This window comes from Bombyx mandarina, chromosome 10 (assembly GCF_030267445.1).
Source record: "Bombyx mandarina strain Sakado chromosome 10, ASM3026744v2".
In the NCBI taxonomy this organism is placed as follows: domain Eukaryota; kingdom Metazoa; phylum Arthropoda; class Insecta; order Lepidoptera; family Bombycidae; genus Bombyx; species Bombyx mandarina.
The window spans coordinates 15,002,797-15,029,990 of record NC_143217.1 but is presented as its reverse complement, the minus strand read 5'-3'; the positions used below and the strand labels follow the sequence as shown (position 1 = coordinate 15,029,990).

Below are 27,194 nucleotides of genomic sequence, written 5' to 3'. Positions count from 1 at the left end.
AAACGCTGGCTTAACTTTCGTGTTAGAATATCTTCTTGATAATAGTGTGTAGGCTGTGATCTAATCAGAAGATGGTTTGTTTTTTTTTAAGCAAACGCTGGCATAGTTTTCGTGTCAGAATATCTTCTTGATAATAGTGTGTTAGGCTGTAATCTGAAGATGGACGTATAGAAGATAAGGCAGTGTCCACATTAATCACGTAATATTTTAGTAAAATCATTCGGAAAAAGACAAATGTAATTTTGTTATAAATGTAAAATGAATCGCTCAGCATTAGTAGCCTTTTTGTTCTGAGTATAGGTTGCGAACTGAAACTTTCATTACTTTATTCCAATGTACCGTCCGCAAAGTAAAAACATACACACATATTAAAACAACGAGATGTCTATGGGCTCCAGTAACCACTCACCACCAGATGGGCTGTGAGCTCGTCCACACATCTAAGCAATAAAAAAAATTATATGTATATATTATTATACAAATATTTAAAATAGCACAATCCGTCCTCTAACGTATAGATAGTTACACTGTAGTTTCACCAAAAAAAAAGCTAAAACACACAGAAATATAAACTTGTCAAAACAAATATTATGTACGCTTGCTGCAATATTTTTTTTATGTATATAGTAAGACGTAATTGTTTAGTCTTTAATACATTACACCAGAGAAAACAACGTGTATATATATAATTATGTATATTTTTTTACTTTGTTATCGTTGTCTCGTCAGCTTTCCATTACGGTTGCCGTTAGAGTGCCGGCTCGCAAAGCTCTATTGTGTATTTCAAGATAAACTAAATCCACCGATCCTATCGCATTTGCTATTATGCTGACTTTTACAACGTTTTAATTAATTTAATGAGAAATCAGAATCGTGATTTCGATAATACCTGTCCTGCAAAAGTTTGGTATAAGCTATTTTTATAAGTTTTTTTTCTACCTATGCTGATAGCCTTGAGACCAGAAGTGTTGCTAACACTGGCCCAAGCGAGAGCAGTGCTTCGCAGAATCTATCACCGGATCGGAATTGCGACTCACTGAGAAGATCCAGCGAGAAATTCAATGGGCCGTGGCTATAGGGATGACGTGTTCATAATGCCTTGTTAAACACTAAAAATCATAGTAATGATGTTTGTTGGGTTAGACTCGACCCTTCTCTTCTTCAACCCGTGTCCACCCAACGCTGAGTGTAGGTCTATTCGAATGCACCCATTTTTTTCGGTCTCTTGCCTTTCGCATCCAGTCCCTACCAACCACTTTGACCAGGTCATCGGTCCACCACGTCGGCTGTCTGCCCACGTTACGACGTCCAGTACGAGGTCTCCACTCCAGTATTGTGCCCCACCGATTGTCAGTGCAACGGCACATGTCGCCATCCCACTTCCACTTTTTCCGAGCAATCACTTTGGTTGTGTCAATCAAACCATTCTTCTTCTGCGGATTTCGGTATTGCGCACTCTATCCCGTATAGAAATGTTTTTTGCGTGACTTTCATTTTGGTCATAATTTGCTTTGTGACCATCACAGGGAGAACACATTGCTCGAATATCCGACGCTTCAATTTTATAGTTAACTCAACTCTTACCCCACTATTACTATTTGATTAGAACAATTGGTACCTGCCTGCGGGATTCGAACACCGTTGCATCGTTTGATACGAACGCACCGGACGTCTTATGATTTAGGCCATGACGACATCGAAATACAGTGATATGATAACCTTCATTTAGACACATCATTAGATCGAAAAATGAATATTAACCTCAGCGCTACGACCTCGGGATCTGGTACAAACATCGGTCATTTCTGTTTGTTTATTTTGTTTGCAGACGCGAGGCCGACGATAACATCACTCGTTCGTTTTCATTAGAAATGTGTGAAAATTTGTATCGATTAGGTTCTTCATCGATAAAAACCGCGATACAACTCTTGCGCATCAAAAACAAATAAGAGATAATGGTTTTTTTAAGTGGCAAAACGGTTTTGAACGCTCCTTCACCACGTGTGACGTCATTCAGAGCTGAGACAGGTGACTACACGGGAATTTGATTTTGCTAATACGCATATATTTTTTGCTACCTATTCTAGTAATCTCGAGGGGTTATACTAGATTCGCCGAACGAGTAAGTGAGCTCACGGGGCTCTAACCTGACAACGTTACTAACAGGCCCTAGCAAGAGCAGTGCTGCGCAGAATCTACCACCGAATCGGAAACGCGACCCACTGAAAAGATCCGGCGAGAAACTCAGTGGGCTGTGTCTATGGGTTAGATCGGTTAGTTCGCGAGAACGGTGACCGCTGCTATAAAGGCAAGAATTATGCAAATAATTAGGTCAATATCACAAAGAATGCCCGACTAGTCAAAGTGATTAGTGATGTTAAGTTTTTCCCAGTAAAGTACCTATTAAAATGACTTGCTTATTTACAAAGCAGTTTCACCGTAAAATTATGGCAGAATTTCGAATTGAATTTGCGATTTCTTCTAAAACATTTCGAATGATCGATTCGCGTTAATTGATCATTTTTTTATTATTTATGTACTATTATTGAAGAGCGTTATGTGCCAGTCTAAAAGTTTCACTATCAAATTATAAACTTGTTTGCTTTGGAATAAAATTTGCTATTGTATACTAAATATATTTAACATACGTAGTAGTAGGATCCTTTCAATCTTCGATTATCAAAATTATCAATTACTATAAAGTCAATGATTATATAAGAGATTGCACAAAGTGGGAATGAGTTGCTCGCTCCGGGCATTTCAATATTGTAATAATTGTTATGTTATAATACTTATTGTAAAAATGAATATTTAAAAAAAATCTAATATTAAAAATAAAACTATTATTTCAAAAAAAAAAAAACACATGCCCGCTGAGTTTCTTGCCAATTCTTCTCAGGACGGAGGCTAATTCTTGTGAATTGGCGGTAGTTCTTTTGACGTTCAACAAGTATGTACTTTCATTTATGTTGAATAAATTTTTTTTTATTTGATTTGATTTGATTTGATATCTTCAAACTCATTATTTCTTCTTCATTATTTCTATGTTATTTCGTAGACGACTGAAGTCCTAAACCTCACAACATGAATTCCACTTTGAAATATGATCTCGATTTTGTATAACAGTTGTCTATGTAACATATGATAACAGTGTAATGGGACATTATGTTGCTAAATTTTTTTTTAAAACCTAATATTTCTTTAACTTTCTTAATGGTATATCGCGATTGATTTGCTCGTTTCGACCTGAAGAGTTGAACAGTACGATGACAATGCTAATAGTGCTCCAGTAGTTTTAATAAATGTGCACAGAGATCTTGTCTTTTTAATACGCTTTTATTAGCTTCATACGTATGTATGTAACGGAATCTTTGAACATGATTTTGACCCCCTTCAAAACGTCGGATTAACTCGAAATTTGGTATACTGATTAAGGACCGATGACAATATTAAAAAGAGAAAAAGATAAAATTGAAATTCAACTAAAAATTGAGAAATAAATAATAGTTGCATGATATAAGTAGTTATAATATTTTATGAACAGATATGAGTAGAAGGATTATTTTAATAATATTCTGAAAAGTATGCTTTTTTACAATAAAATCATTTTTTATTACACTATTTTTAATTCAAATTTATTAAAATTTATTTTCTATTTTTTAGTTGGATTTTTTATAAAAGCGTATTTTGTTAGTTTTTTTAAACTATTATTTATTTATTATTATTATTATTTTTATAGCTTAGGTGGTTGGACGAGCTCACGACCCACCTGGTGCTAAGCGGTTACCGAAGCCCATAGACATGTACAACGTAAATGTCGCCACCCACCTTGAGATATGAGTTCTAGGGTCTCAGTATAGTTGTCTAGCGGTCTATTAAAAAAAGCTAAATAATACAAATTTTCATTTATCGATACTGCGATATTACGCAATCTCGTTCTCATCTCTACGCGTATCAGCCTTCGCGAAGCCTGCGATCGTCAGTATACGTTTGACTGTGCCCAAGCGCACTTGCGCGTTTAAATATTAAAAATATATACATATATATTTCGCAGTTCTGTGTGGTGACAGTGTTTAATAGTGCCTCAACATTATCTCTTTGTTTCTTTCACGACAAAGGGACGAATGTGTAAATCTATGGTTTTGAATTAAAACAGCTGTTTTTTTTTTGCTTCACGCGGTAAGTTAATGGTTAATCTATTCCGTTAAACAATTCAGTCTATCGTTTGACAATTTTTTTAAATGATAACTATGATCATTTGTTTTTCTCTATCTCCACAATATTATTATGTTGGTAACAGCAGCAGTGTGAGATATGGCATAGGAATCCTGTATTATTGAGCCAGGTTCTCACGATTCCAATAAACTTCAAAATCGAAGGTCTCTGCAATTCTTTATTCAAAATTTGACATTTTAACGATACATATTTCAATGACACGTCATTTCAAATGAACCGCCATTATTAATTAATATGCATATTTAAAATGAATAAAATGTTTCGTGTATTGAACAAGCTGTCATATTTTAATTAATTCAGCGTGTTACATTAAATTAGGTTTTTAGCGAGCAGAAAATAAATGTAAACCGGGATCCGGTTTCGATGACAGTGTACACTCGCCGGTTCTATTTTTCTGATTAAAATTTTCAATCACATTGGCATATTTAATTATGTAATACGATAGATTTTATAAATGAATTCTGGACCCAATTAAAGAAATATATCGAAAGGTTTGTTTGGTCTATCTACAAACTAGATGTAAAACAGTAAGTAATTCAATAAAAGATATTATTGAGGGGTGTAAGACTATTTGTTTAAGAGATATTTTGTTTAATATGCAACAATTATCTTTGTAATTCCGTTTCCGTTTTATTTGGTATTAGCATCAACAATTCGATGTTTTTTTATTGAATTTTAGCTAAAGATTTTTTTGATAGGATATTTATTCAAAATTTTCAATTTTAAATGACTCTTCTCATCTTCTGTTTGCATAAATGTCGCTAAAATAATAGCATTTTACCCCTCGTTATAATATATTTTTCTTATAAGTTTCTACTGAATTTTACTGATTTCATATTTATTATATAGCGCGATACTTATACAGCTATGAGTCACGATTCGTGTGCCTGATGTAAACGACAGTAAACATATAAGTAGATACACATAAAATAACCAGCCGCATCTGTTCAAATAAAACACGTGGAAAATACATTGAAATAAAATTCTAATATGTAGAAACTATCGCGATGTACCTAAGCGATAGTTTATTGTTTTTAAATTATTTTCATTCCACAATGCTTTTATCGGGATTCGTTTTTTTTTAATCTACAAGTGACCGTCCTCAACAATTTTATTATTATACTAGCTTTTGCCCGCGACTTCGTCCGCGTGGAACAGTTCACAAATAATGCTTTATTTTAGAACAAATTTGGTTAGCATAAAAAACTTTATAGTGAGCCAACCTTAATATATGTATAGACATATGCGGACTTTTTTCTAGATCTTTTAAAGGGGAACAACTCTGTCATACATTATTTTAGCGAAACTTTAACCGTTTCTGCAGCGCACGCAGCGGTAGCTCTCAAAAGGGAAAAAAAGCACGATTTTGAAACATTCTTTATTGGTGCTCAGCTTGTATTAGTCTTAGCGAGCGTGACGTTATCATCATTAAAACATCAATTTGTTTGAAACTACCCTCTGCTCGCGTTACCCTACCTTCCGATGGTGGTGGCATTTCAGAAAACCTCCACGCACTACCGCCAATAACAAAGAAAACTTTTGTAGCAATAAAGATTCAAAAAATTAAGACCAAACAAGAGAACGCTTAATTATGTTATCAACATAACCTTATCAAACTAAAACGTTAGATTAACATCAGACGTGTACCTATTCCGTATGACGTGATTCTGACAACTTTTATTCATCTAAAATACTGATAACGGTTCATAGACGTTGAACGTGTAAACATTGTACCAAATATATAACTCGGTAATTTGGAAGCGTTATTATAAAAGCAGTGCTACTTTACCGAGCCTTACGATTTATTTTCAGAAAATGTTGTTTTATTCGTGTTTCCAATAATCAACTCTTCCCGACATCTATTGGCGAATAATAATACTTAAATGATGCTTAATGATACTTAAATCAATATTTTAGTACAAACTTTTCCGAAGATCGTAATTAAATTAGATTTTCCATATTTTTTTGTAAGCAATCACTTTACTGTTTTCACATTACTGAGCCCCTCAAGGCTAGGGGTGTCGAATTTGTTTTCTATCGACATTTTTTTCTTGCAAAAACTTTTTTTAAATCTCAGTAATTACAAGGCAATGATTATAAGTAGCACTTTTTATTGATTTATTGCTTAGATGGGTGGACGAGCTCACAGCCCACCTGGTGTTAAGTCCTAAAGTCTCAAGTATAGTTACAACGGTTGCCTCACCCTTCAAACCGAAACGCATTACTGCTTCACGGCAGAAATAGGCAGGGTGGTGGTACCTACCCGTGCGGACTCACAAGAGGTCCTACCGTCAGTAAATATCGTTTTGGTTATTTTTGTATTCTCCGTAGCCGCTCAACGTGTGGTGGGTGGACCGTGAGATTTACGCTGACAAAAGCGAAATAGAACTTAAAACATTGACGCAATTAAACCTTACGTACCTATACACAGTACTCATTGCATCACGGCATCGGATCTTACCATTCTAATGCAGTTTACATGCCAATCCCTACATTCCAATGCAATCCGATAAGTTTGCTACTATTCAACATATGTTTTTATTGAAATTGTCGCTTCGCTGGTCTTTTTTTTTTATTGCCGTATAGGCAGATGAGCATACGGCCCACCTGATGGTGAGTGGTTACCGTCGCTCATGGACGTCAGCAATGCTAGGGGCAGAGCCAAGCCGCTACCTACCGCTTAATACTCTCCACAAGCCTCGTTTGAAGAAGGATATGTCATTAGTCTAGATTAGGTCTAGTAATTAGCTGTCCTGATTACTGTAACACGGGTCCTATTCGATCCACTCTCAGGAGTTTCATATTATCCCAAGTTTATTGTTGTTAAAGTGGTATTGTATGTGCATGTTGTGCTTGTCCCTTATCAGATGTGTATAACAGATCAGAAATTTTAACATGCGAACGAACATAAACATATGGTTTATATATTTTTATATAATTTTCATTTTTGGTCAAGGATCTGTTTTGCTTTGCGTACGAAAATAAGAATTCAATTTAATTTATCGTGTTGAATATATATTAGATTAGAATGAAATAAATAAAGAATTGTCGGAATCTGTGACCATCCATCATATTGGAAGATACCAAGGACGGACCTGCTCATTAACTCTATCATAGAGGTCATTAGCAACAGTAACTATTTTTTACAAGTCTTACATGATAATGTTGAAATAAATTTAGTTTAGTGTTAAATCGAACATTTAAGAAAGACATTTTGACAATGAAATTTACAAATATACGGAGCTTACAATAGTTAAAATAAAAACGAAACAGAATCACAATTGGCTATGAACAGTGATGGATTTACACTAGGGGCAGTCGCCTAGTCGGGGCAAGTGCCCAGGGCGGCTAATTTTTTTTTTTAGTCTTGTCAAGATTGTTCAATATAATTAATTAATTCTAATAATTAATAATTTTCTTTTGAATTGATAATTCAAGATATTCAATTCATCCATTATATGTGAATTATAATTTTGGCACTTTTGGTAAAAATGAATAATCAAAATGTTTTTAATCAATTTATTTCCTTGGAGATTTAAAATAATAATCGATTTTTCTATTTTCTGTAATTAAAGAAATTTATTAGTTTTTTTATGTAATATAATTATGAGTCACCCTTAGTCAAAATTTATAATTGTTAGGAAAAAAAAACAAATATTTATTAATGTTTTTGGAATATAATATGACATATGATAAATTGTCCGCGATAAATTAGTTATTTTAATTTAAAAAAATAAAATAAATAAACTATAAGTTTAGCTAAAATTTCAGTATTGGGGCGGATTCTTTTCCGGTACCCACGGGCGATATTACGTTTAAATCCGGCCCTGGCTATGAACATCAAACGACAGAGCTTCAGCGGCACATGTTTCACACACAGCCATTAACCTTATCAGCGATTCACTGTGCGAACTCAATAAATACAAAACTTATATAGAACAGTCGTAGTCGGCGAGCTCAGACGCGAAGAAGGCATTTTAAGTTCAACTAACTTTGCAACGCATCGATCGTGACGCGAATGAAATGCGCAAGCGAAATATCCTGAGGCTTGTTTTTACATGACACGAAAGTGTTGTAAAACAAAATGGCTGGATTATAGGTTAAAATGCGTTATATTTAGATTCTTTTAAGTTTAATAGCAACTGCTGAAATCCAAACTACCGTATCATATACGTATATCGTATCATATCGTATTTTTACTGGTGGTAGGACCTCTTGTGAGTCCGCGCGGGTGGGTACCACCGCCCTGCCTATTTCTGCCGTGAAGCAGTAATGCGTTTCGGTTTGAAGGGTGGGGCAGCCGTTGTAACTACACTGAGATCTTAGAACTTACTAGCGACCCGCCCTCGCTTCGCTTCGGAAACATTAAAACACACACGAAACCAAAAAAAAAAAATTTTTTTTAAAAAAAGTAGCCTATGATCATCAGGGACAATGTCGGCTTCTAATGGAAAAAGAATTTTTCAAATCGGTCCAGTAGTTTCGGAGCCTATTCGAAACAAACAAACAAACAAATCTTTCCTCTTTATAATATTAGTATAGATATAGATATCTCAAGGTGGGTGGCGCATTTACGTTGTAGATGTCCATGGGCTCCAGTAACCACTTTACACCAGGTGGGCTCTGAGCTCGTCCACCCATCTAAGCAATAAAAAATAAAATATCGCATCATATATTTATTTTATGTATATTTTTTATATTAATGTATTATCTATAGTACACCGCAACATACCTGCTATATTTTTATATTTTCCAGAATTTCCGTAAATTAAACGGTTGTCTGGAAGAGATCGCTTTTAGCGATAAGACCGCCTATTGTACAAATGTATCGTGATTGTTTTTTGAATGTAAATTGTGTTTTGGTGTGCAATAAAGTGTATTCTCTCTCTCTCTCTCTCTCTCTCTCTCTCTCTCTCTCTCTTTCTCTCTCTCACATACAATTATTATGATAAATATGTTCCCATCTATTTGTCGTGGTGTCAAAGTTTAAATTGTAATTACAGGAATATTGGTCGCGCTTCGCATCGTCACTACGAAATATATGAAATTCACGATTCATTAAAATAAATTCGCGTGCTATCGGACATAATTCAGACTATACTGAAAACAAAGCGAAAAAAAATAAGGATTCTATTTAATATCTCTTACACTAGGGACATGAAAATTCAAGTTAGAAAACATTTCTTAATTTATAATACAAACTAGCTGACCCGGCAGACTTCGTAGTCACTCAATCGATAAATAAAAGACCTAAACTTTTGTACAAAATAAACTTAAAACAAACAAAAGGAATCCTTCCGACGGGGGACACATCAAAGGGAAATCAAAATTGTTATTTTTATTTAATTCCGAGCATTTTCGTATTTATCTACCATTTAAACCTTCTCTGGACTTTCACAAATAATTCAAGACCAAAATCAGCCAAATCGGTCCAGTCGTTCTCGAGTTTTAGCGAGACTAACGAACAGCAATTCATTTTTATGTATATAGATATCATAATTTATTTCATTTCATACAGCAGGAAAGCAAGTGATGCTCGTGACTAGATCTTAGATAACGTGACACGCAAGAATCTTGTACCGAGTAAATGGAACACGGAGATCATTCAAAGGGTATTCAAGAGATACAAGATAGGGTTTCTAAATAATAACTTGACGTGCCAATAGCAGTAACACGCATAGCGGGAAAGGAGACGATGAGGTTGCGGATTGAACTGTTCAAATCAAACACAATCATTCATCTTTGTAGCCCAGCGACTCTAAATTTTTTTTTTGTTCTCGCGGGTAGGTACCACCGCTCTGCCTATTTCTGCCGTGAAGCAGTAATGCGTTTCGGTTTGAAGGGTAGGGCAGCCGTTGTAACTATACTTGAGACCTTAGAACTTAAATCTCAAGGTGGGTGGCACATTTACGTTGTAGATGTCTATGGGCTCCAGTAACCACTTAACATCAGGTGGGCTGTGAGCTAGTCCATCCATCTAAGCAATAAAAAAAAATAAAAAAAAACGCTCGCCACCAGAACTCAGGATCCCGCCAGAACCCCGTTTAAATTGTAGTTGCTTAAACACGGTTATACAAAAGAGGTTTGACAACACTAGGGAAAGCTGATAGCGGTTGCTTGGTGTTTGGCCGACCAAAAACCCGTCAAACGTACTGTGTACGTATTCTTTTATTTTAGAATAGTTAAAAACATGCATGAATGTCCGAACGTTGATGACATAATCTTTAATTTAAACTCGGCCTGTCTCTGGTCGGAACGTGTAATTGATTTTTTTTCTGTGGCGAGTAATCGATTTTTTAATACAGAATCGATTATTGTCTATTGCGTAATGAATTCGAATAGGTGTTATAGTTTGTGTTGATACACGAATGTGAACGAATTATAGCTAATTTAGAAAATTAATGAAGTAGTAAGGCTACAAATATTTTTAATAAACAATCGACTTTTTTAAATCTAAGATTGATATAGATCTATTACGTAAGTAATTTCGCAAGCCTTAGAGGTGTGCTAGGTAAAAGGTTTTTTAGATATATTAATTCCTGAGGTGCTTGTAAGTAAGAAGCTTGTAAGTAAATTTTCTAAACTCTTTCTGACAACTAAACGTTTGGTATGATTAAATATCCAAGCGCGTTATCTACATACGATTTATATAACTATGTGTCGAATATAATTGATTACAGCTTTAAATATTTTGACTGTTTTTATCTTCGCACTACCAGTGAAAGTGTTAGGGAAGCTTAGTGTTTTTTTTAGATAAGATCATCAGCTGTTTTCGATTTAGTTAATTGCTTATAGCACTATTAATTAACGCCATGATCCTGGTTAGTGTACACGTGATCCTGACGCTTGCAATAAATAAATCCAAACTCATCAAATGTGAAAATCGCGTAAATAATAGCGCTTATAACATAGTTAGCCGCGAAAGTTTGAAAGAATCGTAAATTTTTGTTTATAAGTTACCTCATGTATAGTTAAATTAATTCAAGTTGAGAGATTCTAAATGATTTCCTTCAAATTTAAATTAAATAAATACTCAGACCATTAAGTTTATTGATTTTCATGATACAAATGAACTCTTGTAGCATTTAAAGTAATAACTTAACAATGACCAACATTTCGAATATCATTATCAGTGATAAATAAATATCTTCCATCTATTCCACCTTATCTATATATTAATACGTGAAGCTAAAACTTTGTATCCCTTTTTACGAAAATTGCGCGGACGGAGGAGTATGAAATTATCCACACTTATAGAGAATATAGAGAAGAAGTGCACAATGCTATTTTTTTTTTAATAATGCATAAAAGATACATTAAATCGATAAAGAAAACATTACACACACTACATACCATGTATTTGACGCACACACGCATGCATACTATTTATTGTCAAACTTTTGTTCTTGACGTCTGCGGTCAAATTGAGAATAGATTAAATATGTATTGTTTGTCTTTATTAATATTTTTTTATAGTGTAGCCTTGGCGAAATTTGTGATTATAGAAGTATAAAATACAACCATAATAGTGTACAAACTTACAATACCAATTAATTATAGTCGAATTTCGACTACTGCGGGACCTCTAGTCTTTATAAACAGGTGTTTCGCAGTTGGTCAAACAATTTCAATAAATTTGGAGCATTTAACAAATAATATCTGCGAAACTGGGCATCGGGAATTTCGTTTCAAAAGGACTAAATAAATCTCACCTTTAGAATTGAAGTGGCCTAATCCGCTTCCAAAATTCTTGTTCTTAAATGTAGGTAATCGAAGTATTGATTTAGTATACTTTGTTCTTTTCTAAATAAACTTGAAAAATTTCATTTTAAATTTTAAAAATAAACTGTTAGAATATATGTTTATAAGTAGCTTAAAGTATAAAAGTAATTTTCTTAACAAAAAAAATTAAACCACTTCAATTTTAAAGGTGCGAAATATTGGACAATGGACAAGATCTGTGACGTATACGGATCCGACCTTACGAACGTAATAAAAAATAAATTTTGACCCACAAAATATGTAGTTTTGCAATCACATGAATCATCTATTAGCACGTGTCCGGAGGCACCGGAAAATCGATTTCTTAACCGTAACGTAATAAAGTCGAGAATGCTGTTACGTCCGCAATCATTCATCGGAGAAATGAATGAATCAGTATCGATCGAGTCAGCAGCTCTACGTTCGTGTCTGCGGTGTTAGATTTCGGTCTTTCTATTTGTAGAGATTCTTTGTACTGTTTCGTAATTGAATAATTAATTAGAGATTTTGAAGATGACGTTACTCTGATAAGCTTTTTTATTACTCAGGTAGATGGACGAGTTCACGGCCCTCCTGATGTTAAGTAGTTACCTGAGCCCTTGGACATCTACAACGTAAATACGCCACTCACCTTGAGATATAAGTTCTAAGTATAGTTACAACGGCTGCCCCACCCTTCAAACCGAAACGCATTACTGCTTCACGGCAGAAATAGGCAGGGTGATAGATGTCTATGGGCTATCTAAGCAATAAAACAAATATATACGTACATACAAGTTATATATAAAATTCGTGGTTTCCGAAATAGACACCTCAACGTCTGCACGGAATTTTTAAAGAAGCTTTTCGATTGACCGGAAACGTTGATGCTGTTTTTTTTTTCAAACTGACTGCACACATTGTTACTCCATATTGTTTAGTCTCTGTAGTTTTGACGTCATCACTATAATTATATCACATAAGAACGCCAAAGGATATTTAAGTTTTATTGTATGTGAAATGAACTGTTACTGTATGGAGTATGGAAGGTTTAGTGTTTATATTTTTCTTTCTGCTTTTCCCCGATCATGAGATAACCGGGTCCTTATCTATCTATATAACTCATACATTAAACTCACTTTGCCGGGTGGGATACCCGTTTCTCTATGCTTATATATATTTTTTTCTTTTATTTGGCTAGTGTTTACATTAGAGTAGACGGGTGTAGTCCCGACTTGATGGAAAGTATTGAATGGCATTTTTCCCCTACATATTCACTGGTAGCCTAGGCTAGAGGGCATATTCCAGATATGCCCGGCTAGATGAACTCACGGGCTTAACCTGTGAGAATCTGCTAACACTGGCTCTAGCAAGAGCAATGCTTCGTATAATCTACCACCGGATCGGAAACGCGACCCACTGAGAAGATCCGGCGAGAAACTCAGTGGGCTGTGTCTATGGGTTAATTTACTCAACCTGACATCTAGTGACACGTGCGTATTCGGGAATTCCGATTGCGCCCGAAGACGCCCGAGTCCGACTTGATGTGCCATTAATCTCCCGCCGGATCGGAATCGCCACGCACACACGATCACGGTACACTTGTGACATCGATCTCATGTGTTAAGCCCTGAGCTGCCAGATGTTTACGTAATAAAAAAGATCGACAAATAACACTTCAGTTTATTCGTGACCACAGAAATTGTATGGTTTACGAATAAAAAAACGCTAATAAAAAACGTTGATTCAATCGTAAAGATAGGTTCATGGATTTGAAGGGTAGGGCAGACGTTTGACCAATGCATGTTAACTTCATGTCTCAAATAGGACAAAAGCTGTCGCACCTGTAACCTCTGCAGTGAGTGACCTCCTCCGTCATTTCATCCTAAAAATTGTCATCCTTTCCAAAAACTTCTCGTTTTTTTCTTGACTACTAAGGCACTACTATTGCACATTCATTAAAACTAAGGTAAATTTGAGTGCAAATATTAAACGTGACCGCATTTCTATTTTCGTTGTAAACGTGCCACCTATGCGTATTATAGCATGAAACTGTAAAAGGCAACATATTGTTTTGGTTTGTAACTTCAAACTCAAACGGTGTTGTAATAAATACTATTGCAAAAATCCAAGCTTTTGACGTAGTTGGACACATCACTACATATCAAATCAGTATCATATAATATCACGTATAAAACAAAATCGCTTTCTCTGTCCCTATATCCTTATGTATGCTTAAATCTTTAAAACTATGCAACGGTGATTGAAGAGGAAGGTTTATATGTATAATAACATCCATTAAATAGTGGAGAAATCAATAATAAATTACAGTTTCCGAAGCGAAGCGAGGGCAGGTCGCTAGTCTTTGATTAATTCGTAACAGGGAAGGTCTAAGATAAAGATTCATAAAGCGTTTCCATAATACTTAAACTCCTTACAGCTGCAATTGATTCCGTATGTCTAAAAATGAATTCACAGCCTGGTCGTTGACATGGGAAGGCGCGTACAACTCCCAAGCCATGCATTGTGCTTCTTACATTAAAACACGTTCACTGCGGTATGTAGTCATATTAAACATGCGCTCGGTGAATATTTTTTTCGTCACTTTCCCTCACTTGTTTTAATGAAGGTTTTTTTTTTGCTTAGATGGATGGACGAGCTAACAGCCCACCTGGTGTTAAGTGGTTACTGGAGCCAATAGACATCTACGACGTAAATGCGCCACCCACCTTGAGATATAAGTTCTAAGATCTCAGTATAGTTACAACGGCTGCCCCACCCTTCAAACCGAAACGCATTACTGCTTCACAGCAGAAATAAGCGGGGTGGTGGTACCTACCCGCGCGGACTCACAAGAGGTCCTACCACCAGTAATTACGCAAATTATAATTTTGCGGGTTTCACTTTTATTAAACGATGTTATTATTTCACCGTGGAAGTCAATCGTGAACATTTGATGAGTACGTAATTCATTAGAAAAATTGGTACCCCCGCCTGGGATTCGAACACAGGTGCATCGCCCAACACGAATGCACCGGACGTCTTATCTCTTAGGCCACGACGACTTCAAAATCTAATTTAAAAAAAACCTCAATACGGTAAATAGACCATCTCATTACGATTAAAGACTTTTTAGAAAAGAACATCTTCCGCATTTCGTCTCGCACTTCCTACTATTATGTCGTGTGTATTGTAATGTAATGTGATTCGCACGTTTTGTAATTAATTAGTTAATTTAGTCTACTAGTTAGAGAAAACAGCGGACAAGTCGGCCTAATTTAAATTCAGGTGTAACTTCTCTGATCGATTTTTTTTAGCGTTTTTATGACCTGGTAACTATGACCTTTAGGTCATGTCTTATTTTAATTTATATTCCCATTTCCCAAAATGACACGACATTAATCTACTGGGATAAAATTAAATGAAATGAGATGAGATGATATGGAATGAAATATAATCTCAGAAAATGGTGGTAATTTACGGAGATTTTTTCAGTGAACTTTTTAGAGAATCCCGAGAAGTTACGTCCAGCGGCTTCGTTTCATTTTCCCACATTTGTGCACTTTCACAGATATTGAACAGTTAATAAACCACCGTTATTACACATTTAAACCTGAATAAACACTAAATAGATAAAACAAATCACACAACTTCACTCCTCGTGTTCCCGCCAAAAAGTCTCTCTGATAAACGCTCTGAATTTCTTTAATACACGTGTGGAAAGTATACAGCAGTCTGTCACTTTAACGTAAAAATGATAAGACCTTGACATGGAGCTTCAAACTTCGAATTGGTTTCCCAGATGAGTGCAAAGAAACAACTTTTTTACATCGACTCGTGTGCTTTATCTGCATGCAATATCTGAATCTTGTAGATGTATAAAACTCAAATAAATTTATTTCGAAAATCAGAAGAAATTATTTACATTAAAATAGAATGCTAATGCATTCTATTTTAAAACCAAAAGTAACCTACTATAACAGAAATTACAAAATTACTTCTATTTCATTCATATAATATTTAAAACTTGTCTTGAGCTTGATAAAGATTCAGAAAATGGTCCATTATTATTGATTGTATTATGATTACATTTATAATGTGGTATTACTGTAACTTATTATTATTTAAATGTGTAAATAAAAAATTTAATTATTTATTTGTTCTTTTCTTTTTGTTACAGAATCTGTCAATGTTTCTCAAAACAACATTTACAAACAGGTAAGCACGTGTTAAATGTTAATTTGTTCTCGTTAGTCAATCGTGGGACGATTGTATAAGCAATATTTTGTTGCAGTTCGAAAAGCACGTGCCGATTTAAGCCGACAACATTACGTTTGTTATTTTATTAATTAACTAGCTTTTGCCCTCGACTTTGTCCGCGTGAAATAGTTACTTTGGCATAACGCTAAATTTTACCCCCGACTTCATTTACGTAGAAAGTGCTAATATTTTTGAATAATAGAATGTTAAGGAGCTTATTAAAGTACCAAAATTATGCTTTTTAACCGACTTCAAAAGAGGAGGCTATCAATTCGACCACTATTTTTTATCTATGTATGTTCACCGATTTCTCGAGAATGCTTGAACCGATTCTGATAATTCTCTTTTCTGTATTTTGTTCGAAAGGGTAAACTTCCCGAATTGTCCTGTAATCATCAAGACCTGATGATGGGATCCTAGAGAAATCCACAAAAAAATTTAATTTTCAAAGCCTATCTTGAAGTGATTTGGGTGCTTTTCCTGTTATTGTTCTTATTCTGTGCCGCCGCGCACCGGCCGGCCGGCGCTTTGTACATCAATATTACGCGCTTAATCATTATTTTGCAATTCAAATTCAAACAAACAAACTCTTCAGTTTTATAATATTAGTATAACTAGATTATCTTAGTTCTCGCAGACAAGCCTAATAATAAACTGCATATTATGATTTTATATCCCCTAAACGGAAACCTAATGAGAGAAGTCCGGACCGGATCCAATAACCATTTTACCTTTACTTCTAATTTAGTTGTAGCCCAAACGGACACGCGGGTTCGGGTCTGTTTTGATGTTAATCTTTACAAATTAATCGCAAAAACTTATATAGTCCTATGCTAATTCCCTACTAAACCTATAACTAAACATTAACAAACAAATTCCACATTTGAAATGAAAGTGACAGATAAGGAAATACAGGCTTTTTTTTCATTTTTTATTTATACTAATTCCCTCCGGCTCCAAAGTCTATCTATCTATCTTCTTTAAAGACTTTATCTGCACAATTAAAAATAAATCGCTAACCGTTGGTGGGAGATAAAGTTTGTCTTAGTACAAATAATGGTTTATCTATACTAATATTATAAAGAGGAAAGATTTGTTTGTTTGTTTGTATTGAATAGGCTCCGAAACTACTGAACAGATTTGGAAAATTCTTTCACTGTTTGGAAGCTACACTATTCCCGAGTGACATAGACTATAATCTTTTTTGAAAAAAATTAGGGATTCTTACTAAAACTCCAATAAGGTAACCCAAGGTGTAAAAAAATATACCTAAAACATTCTTTACATCGCGTGCCCTGCGAAAATTATTGATGATAGAATAAAATAATGTACTACGACTTTGTAGAGCACATTATGATTTACAAAAAGTGTCGTGACAGCATATGTCTAACAATTATAGTTATGCCGCAATAAGTGTCCTATTATTTAAAAAAATAAAAAGCGTAAAATATCGTTGACATTCTTATTAAAGACCCGAGCGGAGCCGGTGCGAGCCGCTAGTTTAATATAAAGAAACATTAGTAAAGTTGCAGGGGAATTGGATAAAACGTCACGGAGATTTTAGGAAATTCACAAATCGACTTTCATTCGATTCGTAAAGAACAACGCCAGTTGGTTTGGTCAAACGAACAATTTTAAAACTGGGAATCTATACTTCTATACTAATATTATAAAGAGGAAAGATTTGTTTGTTTGTTTGTATTGAATAGGCTCCGAAACTACTGAACCGATTTGAAAAGTTCTTTCACTGTTTAGAAGCTACACTATTCCTGAGTGACCATAGGCTATAATCTTTTTTTAAAAAAATTAGGGTTCCTTACTAAAACTCCAATAATGTAATCAAAGGTGTACAAAAATTACCTAAAATATTCTTTACGTCGCGTGCCCTGCGAAAACTATTGATTATAGAATAAAATAATGAACTATTGTCTTCGTAGAACACATTATTATCTACAAAAAGTGTCGCGACAGCATATTTCTAACTATTATAGTTATGCCGCAATAAGTGTTCTTTTATTTAAAAAAATAAAACAACGTCGAGTATCGTTGAAATTTTTGTTAAAGACCCGAGCGAAGCCGGTGCGGGCCGCTAGTCAAAAATAAACTCATGGCAATAGACTCACTGGCGCTTTGCGTTTATCGAAGCCCATATATATTACAACGTGAAGACATCCGCTCAGCTTTATAGTTGTAAAGTCACAAGCTTGTAATGAAATAACTGCTTCGCACAAGAATGTATGATCACTACGGCGTCAGAGCTTTAGTAGCAAACAAAAAGCACACAGCAAGTCCGGCAAAATCATCGCATTCGTAAAGAAAGGCGGTTGAAAACTACGCTAAAAAATTAACTGGGTTTATAGTTCATCAGATCCCATACATCAACCCGCTGAGTATCTCGTAGGTTCTTCTCAACGGATCGCGATTCCACTTCCGGTAGTAAAATTATTCGCGACGCATTTGCCCTTGAGTTGTTTGTTAAGTCTCCTAGGCGCTGGAGCAGCTATTAGCAAATTCCACCCCTCCTGGCTGAGCCCGTGCTCGCCCACCTGTCCTGGTAAAACTGGAAAGGCTTTCGGGCCACCAGTAATTCTTTTTAACAAAAAAAAACTTCATCAGACGCGCAATATAAACCTTTATGACACTCTCCCGAATATTGAAGTGAAACTTTGTTTCAAAGTATCAAGTTAATGTTACACTGCACACGTTGCTGTTATTCGGATTTTAGCTATCTCACCGGCATAAATGTGCACTTTCTCCGAAAAAAATGCACTTTTTTATTAGCCTAAAGCATTCGCGGTCCAGGTCTTGGGTGTAATCCGTAACAAAAACTGTTACTGCTCTCAAATCGCGGTTGAAAATACAAGCTAAATATGTATGATATTGTTTATAGTTACGGTAGCTATAATAGAACAGAAGATAGTATAATAATATAATAGTAGACATATATAGTACAAATAGAACCGAAATAGATCCCGCTTGTTAGATCTTCCTTTTGTTTATTCTTCTAAATTTATATAATCATATATAATTCATGCTGACGAATATATTGCGATCGAAAGCTTTTCCTGATGATAGGGTGTATTGTGAGCAGATACGGACTGGTCCATTGTCTTGTATATTTAAGAAGGCGTTAAGAATTATACCCTCCCGATTTTAAGGTTATGTCCTATGTCCAGCAGTGGGCAGATAAAGGCTGATGATGATGATGATGATGATGATGATGATGATGATGATGATTTTAAGGTAGGGCCGGTATATTAAAACTTCCACTCTATGTTGCAAGGTGAGTGAGTGACTTCTTTTCGTCTTTCCGTCTCCCATAAGAGAAAGAACCTTAGCTGCGGACAGTGAAAGTGTGACTAGTTTTTTTTGCTAACGTAATCTGTATTAATTGAAAACGTGAGTGGATGAAGGGGTTAAGTATAATTTTTAAGAATTTTGAGTTTTTACGTTGACTGAAGGCGTTATGTGCCTATAAACCATATTAGACCTTAAAACACCGGGATTAAAGACTATTTTTATAAATTGCATGTGATGAACGGAATAAAAAGTACAAATAACAAAAGCTTGTTGGCCGTTTTCTCAAAATTAAGAAATTTGTATCATATCCCCTTCATCCACTCGTGTCTTCAATTACGTATGAGCCAACTCATCGGTCGCCAATGATGAACACGTTTCATAATTCAAAGAGGCGCGTTCCGTTTCGTTTAGCGGGAAATCGTAAAACAACCAGTATTAAATGTCAGTTGTACACAGGTGCAGTCGGATGACCTACGCGAGCGCTTTCCCCTTTACTGTCCAGTGTACTTATATTAGTACGAGTTTTTTAACGTTCTCGATAGCGTAAAAGTTAAGTCAAATTTGTATGGAGCTGGAACGTTTGCCTGTGTTTGCCGCTAGGGTGACTGTTGTAACTATACTGAGATCTTAGAACTCATATCTCAAGGTGGGTGGCGCATTTTCGTTGTAGATGTCCATGGACTCCAGTAACCACTTAACACCAGGTGGGCTGTGAGCTCGTCCACCCATCTAAGCAATAAATAAAAAAAGCTACATACAAATTTCAGGTAACTTTTACGCTATCGAGAACGTTAAAAAACTCGCACTAAGCACACAGTACATTTAAATAACTGAATTTCTTTGTAGGTTTCCGGCACACGTAACACACCAGAATCGGGGTAGTTGAACGTGAATTATATTTTTGTTATTACTCATTTATTATAGGTTTTAAAGTACATCGCTTCGTCGCTAACTGTGTGCTTAGTGCGAGTTTTTTAACGTTCTCGATAGCGTAAAAGTTAAGTCAAATTAGTATGGAGTTGGAAAGTTTGTCTATGTTTGCCGCTAGGGGCACTGTTCCGGCTGCATACAAACTTCAGGTAACTTTTACGCTATCGAGAACTTTAAAAAACTCTCACTAAACACTCAGTTCCGATTGCATCACCTTACAGTCCGGACGTGTTTTTGCGAGAAACTGTCGCTGCCGTCGCGATCTTGTGTCTTGAGTTTCGCTGCATTGTCGTTGTCGCATCGATCGCGGCATTGTTGCGAATTCTTGACGCACTATCGCTGGCGTCGCGACCTTGTGTCGTAAAAGCAACTCGAACTTGTCGATTGTGCATTCGTAACGACTTCACATTATCATCCACTCATATCATTTATTAAATTTATTTATTTATTCGGCGAGTAAAACAGTCTCTTTCGAGACTAACCCCCCGCTGAGATCACCGCTTGTTGTGGCATTCTCACAACCCAGTGGGGCCCCACCTTCCCAAACTTCCACCCCAATCCTAGCCGACTGCCGTTTTCACGGCAAAGGCACTCCCCCCCCCTTGGAGCTGGTAAAGCTCAGGGGGTGAACTCCTACTCAGGGGACTCGCCTTTCGGCGAGTGTGCCTTAAGTCCCGGGGACGCCCCCCCCGGGCAAAAACGAAAAAAATGGAAGAAGAGCTCTTAGGGTTTCTCGGGTTACTTGCCGAGAAGTACCCGGTGCTATCCAACCTCACGGCCGAATTCGCGGCCTACAGGGCCGCCCGCGCGAGTCCCGCCCCGCCCGCGTCCCTCGCCGCGTCATTTCGAGCCGCGCAGTCATGCCCCGCCCCCAAACCCAATTTGAGCGCACGTACGCACGTAGCGACTCACGAAGCGCCTAGCGCCAACGAAGCGCCTAACGCACCCGCGACGTCATTCTCGCCAATCTCATCCGTCGCGTCGTCCGTAATAATTAACTCAGGTTCAGACTCCGATACCGGATCGGAGATGGACTTCGAGTCCGCGACGAGCCCGCAGCCCGGAACCTCGGATGGGTTCCAAACGGTAAAACGCGGGAAAAAACGTACTCGCGCCGTGGAGTCCCGGAGCTCCACGACAAAACAAACAAAATCAGCGACTGCCTCCCGTCCGCAGGTAGTCGTGACACCGGAGTCGGACTCCGGCCGCCGCGCAACCCCACCGCCGCGTCCCAAGCCCGCACCCGCGCAAAAAACCGTCGCCCCGCCCCCGCTGATTCTCCAGGAGAAGTCAGCATGGAACCGCGTCTCCCAGGCCCTTCAGGCAAACAAAATAAATTATACCCATGCGCGTAACGTCGCGCATGGGATTCAAATAAAGGTCGCAACGCCGGGCGACCATAGGGCTCTATCCGCGTACCTACGAAAGGAGAACATAGGTTTCCATACCTATGCTCTTCAGGAGGACCGCGAGCTCCGCGTAGTAATACGCGGAGTTCCGAAGGAACTCGATATAGAGTACGTAAGGGAGGATCTGACCGCTCAGTCCCTCCCGATAGTAAGTGTGCACCGGATGCACAACGGACGCGACAAAAAACCATATAACATGGTTCTAGTCGCTCTAGAACCAACCCCGGAGGCCAAGAAAAGATCGCATGTCTCGCGACAGTATGTGGCCTATCCGGGGTTACCATTGAAGCCCCCCATAGACGTGGCACTCCCGGACAGTGCCACAGATGCCAACTATATGGCCACTCGGCTCGGAATTGCCACGCGCGCCCCCGCTGCGTGAAGTGTCTCGGCGATCACGCCACGGTAGATTGCTCGCGAGTTAGGGAAACCGCGACCGAACCTCCAAGCTGTGTCCTATGCCTTAAGCAAGGGCACCCCGCGAATTACCGTGGATGTCCTAGGGCTCCGCGAAAACGTCCGACCCACCCAGCCCCCCGTACCGTCGGCCCAAAGACTTCGGTGCCTTCAGCACCGAAACCCGCCTTCGTACCGGCTGCGGTTCCCACCGTCTCGGCGTGGAACAAACCGCTGCCGTATACGAGGTCGGGAACACAAACCGCACCCCAGCCCCCGCTCGCGACACGTCCCGCGCCGCAGCCCCTGCTCGCACCTCCCCCCGCGCCCGCGTACCGTCCCCCGCAACCCTCAGCCGTCAACGACTTCACGCTCGTGCGCGACTTCGTCACGGCGGTCAACTTCGACCGTCTGCGATCGTTCGCAGACGCGATGCGAAGGGCGGTAAACCCCGAACAACGGCTCGCGGCCGCGTTCGAATACATGGACGTTTACGAGTCCGTGGCCCGTACTTTCTAAAATCACCGGTAATCAATGGCGCAAAACGCTAGAGAGAAACCATATTCCCTTACGTTAGCATTCTACAATGCTAACGGACTCGCGCGACAACGCGATCAAATTTACGAATTGCTCCGCGACAATCTTGTAGATATTCTGCTAGTGCAGGAGACCTGCCTGAAGCCCTCGCGTCGTGACCCGAAAGTCGCGAATTACGTCATGGTTAGGAATGACAGACTCACCGCCTCCAAAGGCGGGACTGCCATTTACTATAGGCGGGCCCTGCACGTTGTCCCTCTCGATGCCCCCTCGCTCTCACATATCGAGGCGTCAGTGTGCCGTATCTCGCTGACGGGACACCAGCCGATCGTCATCGCATCCGTCTATCTCCCCCCGGACAAGCCCCTTCTGAGCAGTGACATCGAGTCACTGTTCGGCATGGGAGACTCCGTCATCCTGGCAGGCGATTTAAATTGCCACCACACTAGGTGGAACTGCCACAGTTCAAACATAAACGGTAGGCGTCTCGACGCGTTTATAGACGACCTTACCTTCGAAGTAGTCGGTCCCCCAACTCCAACATGTTATCCGTATAACATCGCGCTCCGTCCGAGCACTATAGACCTGGCACTGCTGAGGAACGTAACTCTGCGCTTACGCTCCATCGAAGCAATGTCAGAGCTCGACTCAGACCACCGACCTGTCGTTATGCAGCTCGGTCGCCCCCACAACCCAGTCACAGCTACGAGGACCATGGTGGACTGGAAGAAGCTGGGCAAATGCTTAGCCGATGCCGCTCCACCAATCCTCCCCTGCGGCCCGGATTCAACTCCATCCCCCGAGGACACAGTCGAATCCATAAACATCATCACGGATCACATCTCTTCCGCGATCATAAGATCCTCAAAAGAAGTCGATGTGGAGGATAGCTTTCACCGCATCAGACTGTCCCCCGAACTTAGGAACCTCCTAAGAGTTAGAAACGCGGCAATCCGGGCCTACGATCAACTTCCCACGCACTCAAACCGGATTCGGATGCGTCGTCTACAGCGGGATGTAAAATCTCGCCTAAGCGACGCCCGAAATGAGAATTGGGATAGCTACTTAGAAGGACTCGCGCCCTCTCATCAAGCATACTGGCGACTAGCAAGGACTCTCAAGTCCGAAACTACCGCTACTATGCCTCCTCTCGTACGCCCTTCAGGCCAACCACCGGCTTTCGATGACGATGACAAGGCAGAGTTGCTGGCCGATGCACTGCAAGAGCAGTGCACCACCAGCACTCAATACGCGGACCCCGAACACACCGAGGCAGTCGACAGGGAGGTCGAGCGCAGAGCTTCCCTGCCACCCTCGGACGCGTTACCCCCCATTACCTCTGACGAAGTTAGAGAAGTAATAGAAAACCTTCAACCTAAGAAGGCACCCGGCTCCGACGGCATCCGCAACCGCGCGTTAAAACTCTTACCAGTCCAACTGATAACAATGTTGGCTACCATCTTAAATGCCGCTATGACGCACTGCATCTTTCCGGCGGTATGGAAAGAAGCGGACGTTATCGGTATACACAAGCCGGGCAAACCGAATAATGAAACCGCTAGTTACCGACCGATTAGTCTCCTCCCAGCGATAGGCAAAATTTACGAACGGCTCCTTCGGAAACGCCTCTGGGACTTCGTTACCGCGAATAAAATTCTAATAGACGAGCAGTTTGGATTCCGCGCCAAACACTCGTGCGTACAACAAGTGCACCGCCTCACGGAGCACATCTTAATAGGGCTAAATAGGCGTAAACAAATCCCGACCGGCGCCCTCTTCTTCGATGTAGCGAAGGCGTTCGACAAAGTCTGGCACAACGGTTTGATCTACAAACTGTACAACATGGGAGTGCCAGACAGACTCGTGCTCATCATACGAGACTTCTTGTCGAACCGTTCGTTTCGATATCGAGTAGAGGGAACTCGTTCTCGTCCCCGTCATCTGACTGCCGGAGTCCCGCAAGGCTCCGCACTCTCCCCGTTACTATTTAGTTTGTATATCAACGATATACCCCGGTCTCCGGAGACCCATCTAGCGCTCTTCGCCGATGACACGGCTATCTACTACTCGTGTAGGAAGATGTCGTTGCTTCATCGGCGACTCCAGACCGCAGTAACCACCATGGGACAGTGGTTCCGGAAGTGGCGAATAGACATTAACCCCACGAAAAGTACAGCGGTGCTATTCAAAAGGGGTCGCCCTCCGAATACCACTTCGAGCACCCCACTCCCCAATAGGCGCGTAAACACCTCCGCCGTTAGCCCCATCACTCTCTTTGACCAGCCCATACCGTGGGCCCCGAAGGTCAAATACCTAGGCGTCACCCTCGACAGAGGGATGACATTCCGTCCCCACGTAAAAACGGTACGCGATCGCGCCGCGTTTATACTAGGACGACTATACCCAATGCTTTGTAGACGAAGCAAACTGTCCCTCCGTAACAAGGTAACCCTCTACAAAACTTGCATACGCCCCGTCATGACGTATGCAAGCGTAGTGTTCGCTCACGCGGCCCGCACCAACTTGAAACCCCTTCAGGTTATACAATCCCGATTCTGCAGGATAGCCGTCGGAGCACCATGGTTCCAGAGGAACGTGGACCTCCACGATGACCTGGAGCTCGACCCCGTCAGTAAGTATCTACAGTCGGCATCGCTGCGCCACTTTGAGAAGGCGGCACGACATGAGAACCCTCTTGTCGTGGCCGCCGGAAACTACATACCCGATCCTGTAGACCGTTTGGTAAACCGTCGACGTCGCCCAAAGCACGTCATCACGGATCCTCCTGATCCATTAACGGTGCTTTTAGGCAATACAAGCACCGGTCACCGTCCTCGCCGAACCCGTCGCTTGCGACGAAGGGCTCGACGAGCGAATTAACCCACAGACACAGCCCACTGAGTTTCTCGCCGGATCTTCTCAGTGGGTCGCGCTTCCGATCCGGTGGTAGATTCTGCGAAGCGCTGCTCTTGCTAGGGCGGTGTTAGCAATTCTCCGGTTTGAGCCCCGCGAGCTCACCTACACAAGCTAGGGTACGCTGAAATAGCCTCTCAAGGCTATCAGCATAGGTAGGAAAAAAAAAAAAAAAAAACACTAAACACACTACAGACAGTCTACAAATGATATAAACCTCGAAAAATAACATGTTGTCTCTATATGAGTGGCTTTGATTACCGCTTATATCAAGAGAGGGGCTCTTCAATATTCTATTGCGATCAAACGGAACCGTATAATCGCTAGCTATAAGTGCAAGAGTCGGTTCATCTCCATAAAATCCAAACTGGCCCTCAATACTGGTCCGATAACTTGAAGTTCAAGACGCCGGATGGAATATCCTGCTTTGTCCACTTAGGAGTTCCTGTACATTTTCACTTTTCGTTACAACTGCGTAATGTATGGTCAGGTTTTATTGCTTTATTTGGTATTGACGGGAAATCCAGAGATACCAGAACGTTTGTGCTGCACTTCGAAAACCGAGATAAAAGTCTCTCTTGTATATTGTAATAATAATAATTGGGAACAAATCCCGCGCAGTCATCCGGCCCCATTTTAGAATTCTCCGTGTTATGGGTACCGGAGACTGAGAAACATGCTTATGTACATTTAAATATATACATATATAGATAATAAACACTCAGATAAAAAGCAAACACAGACACAGACAAAGAGTAACTATACCGAGACCTTAGAACTCATATCTCAAGGTGGGTGGCGGCATTTACGTTGTAGATGTCTATTGGCTCCGGTACCCACTTAACACTATGTGGGCTGTGAGCTCGTTTACCCATCTAAGCAATGAATTAAAAAAAAAACCTGATCATCACACAATGTTTGCCCGATGTGGGAATCGAACCCGTGGCCCTGAGCGCAACAGTCAGAGTCGCTAACTACTGCACCACCAAGTCAGTATTATTTATTCTACTATGTCCGTACTCATAACACCGGAACTCGTGATGACTCACACCAAACTTAGACATGATGATAAAATTAGCCCTTGTGGGCCCCCAGTGTCCTTAGTACGAGTTTTTAACGGTCTCGATAGCGTAAGAGTTAACTCAAATTTGTATGCAGTTGGAACAGCTCCCCTTGCAGCAAAAGTAGGCAAACATTCCCACTCTATACAAATTTGAGTTAACTTTAACGCTATCGAGACCGTTAAAAACTCTTACTAACGACACTGGGGGCCCACAAAGGTTAATTCTATCATCATGTCTAAGTTTGGTAGTAGTTCAGTGAAACTGGACAACAGGGGTGTCATCTTTGGTGGTAAACGACAAAGGAAAGACCTTCCACTGAGCGGGTGAACTTGATCGGTAGAACGACACTCTGTTTATTGTTGTTCGGAACTTGTATACATCCAAAGTGATCATGGAAATGTCGTTAGCG

The 27,194-nt window shown here is 39.5% G+C and overlaps 1 protein-coding gene across 5 annotated transcripts in view; it reads left to right on the top strand.

Moving 5' to 3' along the window:
• The window catches only part of LOC114246952 (uncharacterized), a 152,156-nt gene that overhangs the window by 29,895 nt on the left and 95,067 nt on the right, over positions 1–27,194 (top strand). For 4 of the 5 annotated variants that reach the window (XM_089730715.1, XM_089730713.1, XM_089730714.1 and 1 more), the window contains exons 1-2: positions 3,914–4,179; positions 16,157–16,194. The gene's annotated coding sequence lies outside the window, so the exon portion shown is untranslated. Of the gene's footprint in view, positions 1–3,913; positions 4,180–16,156; positions 16,195–27,194 lie in introns of those variants that run through there. The other variant, XM_089730711.1, reaches the window with a different exon arrangement.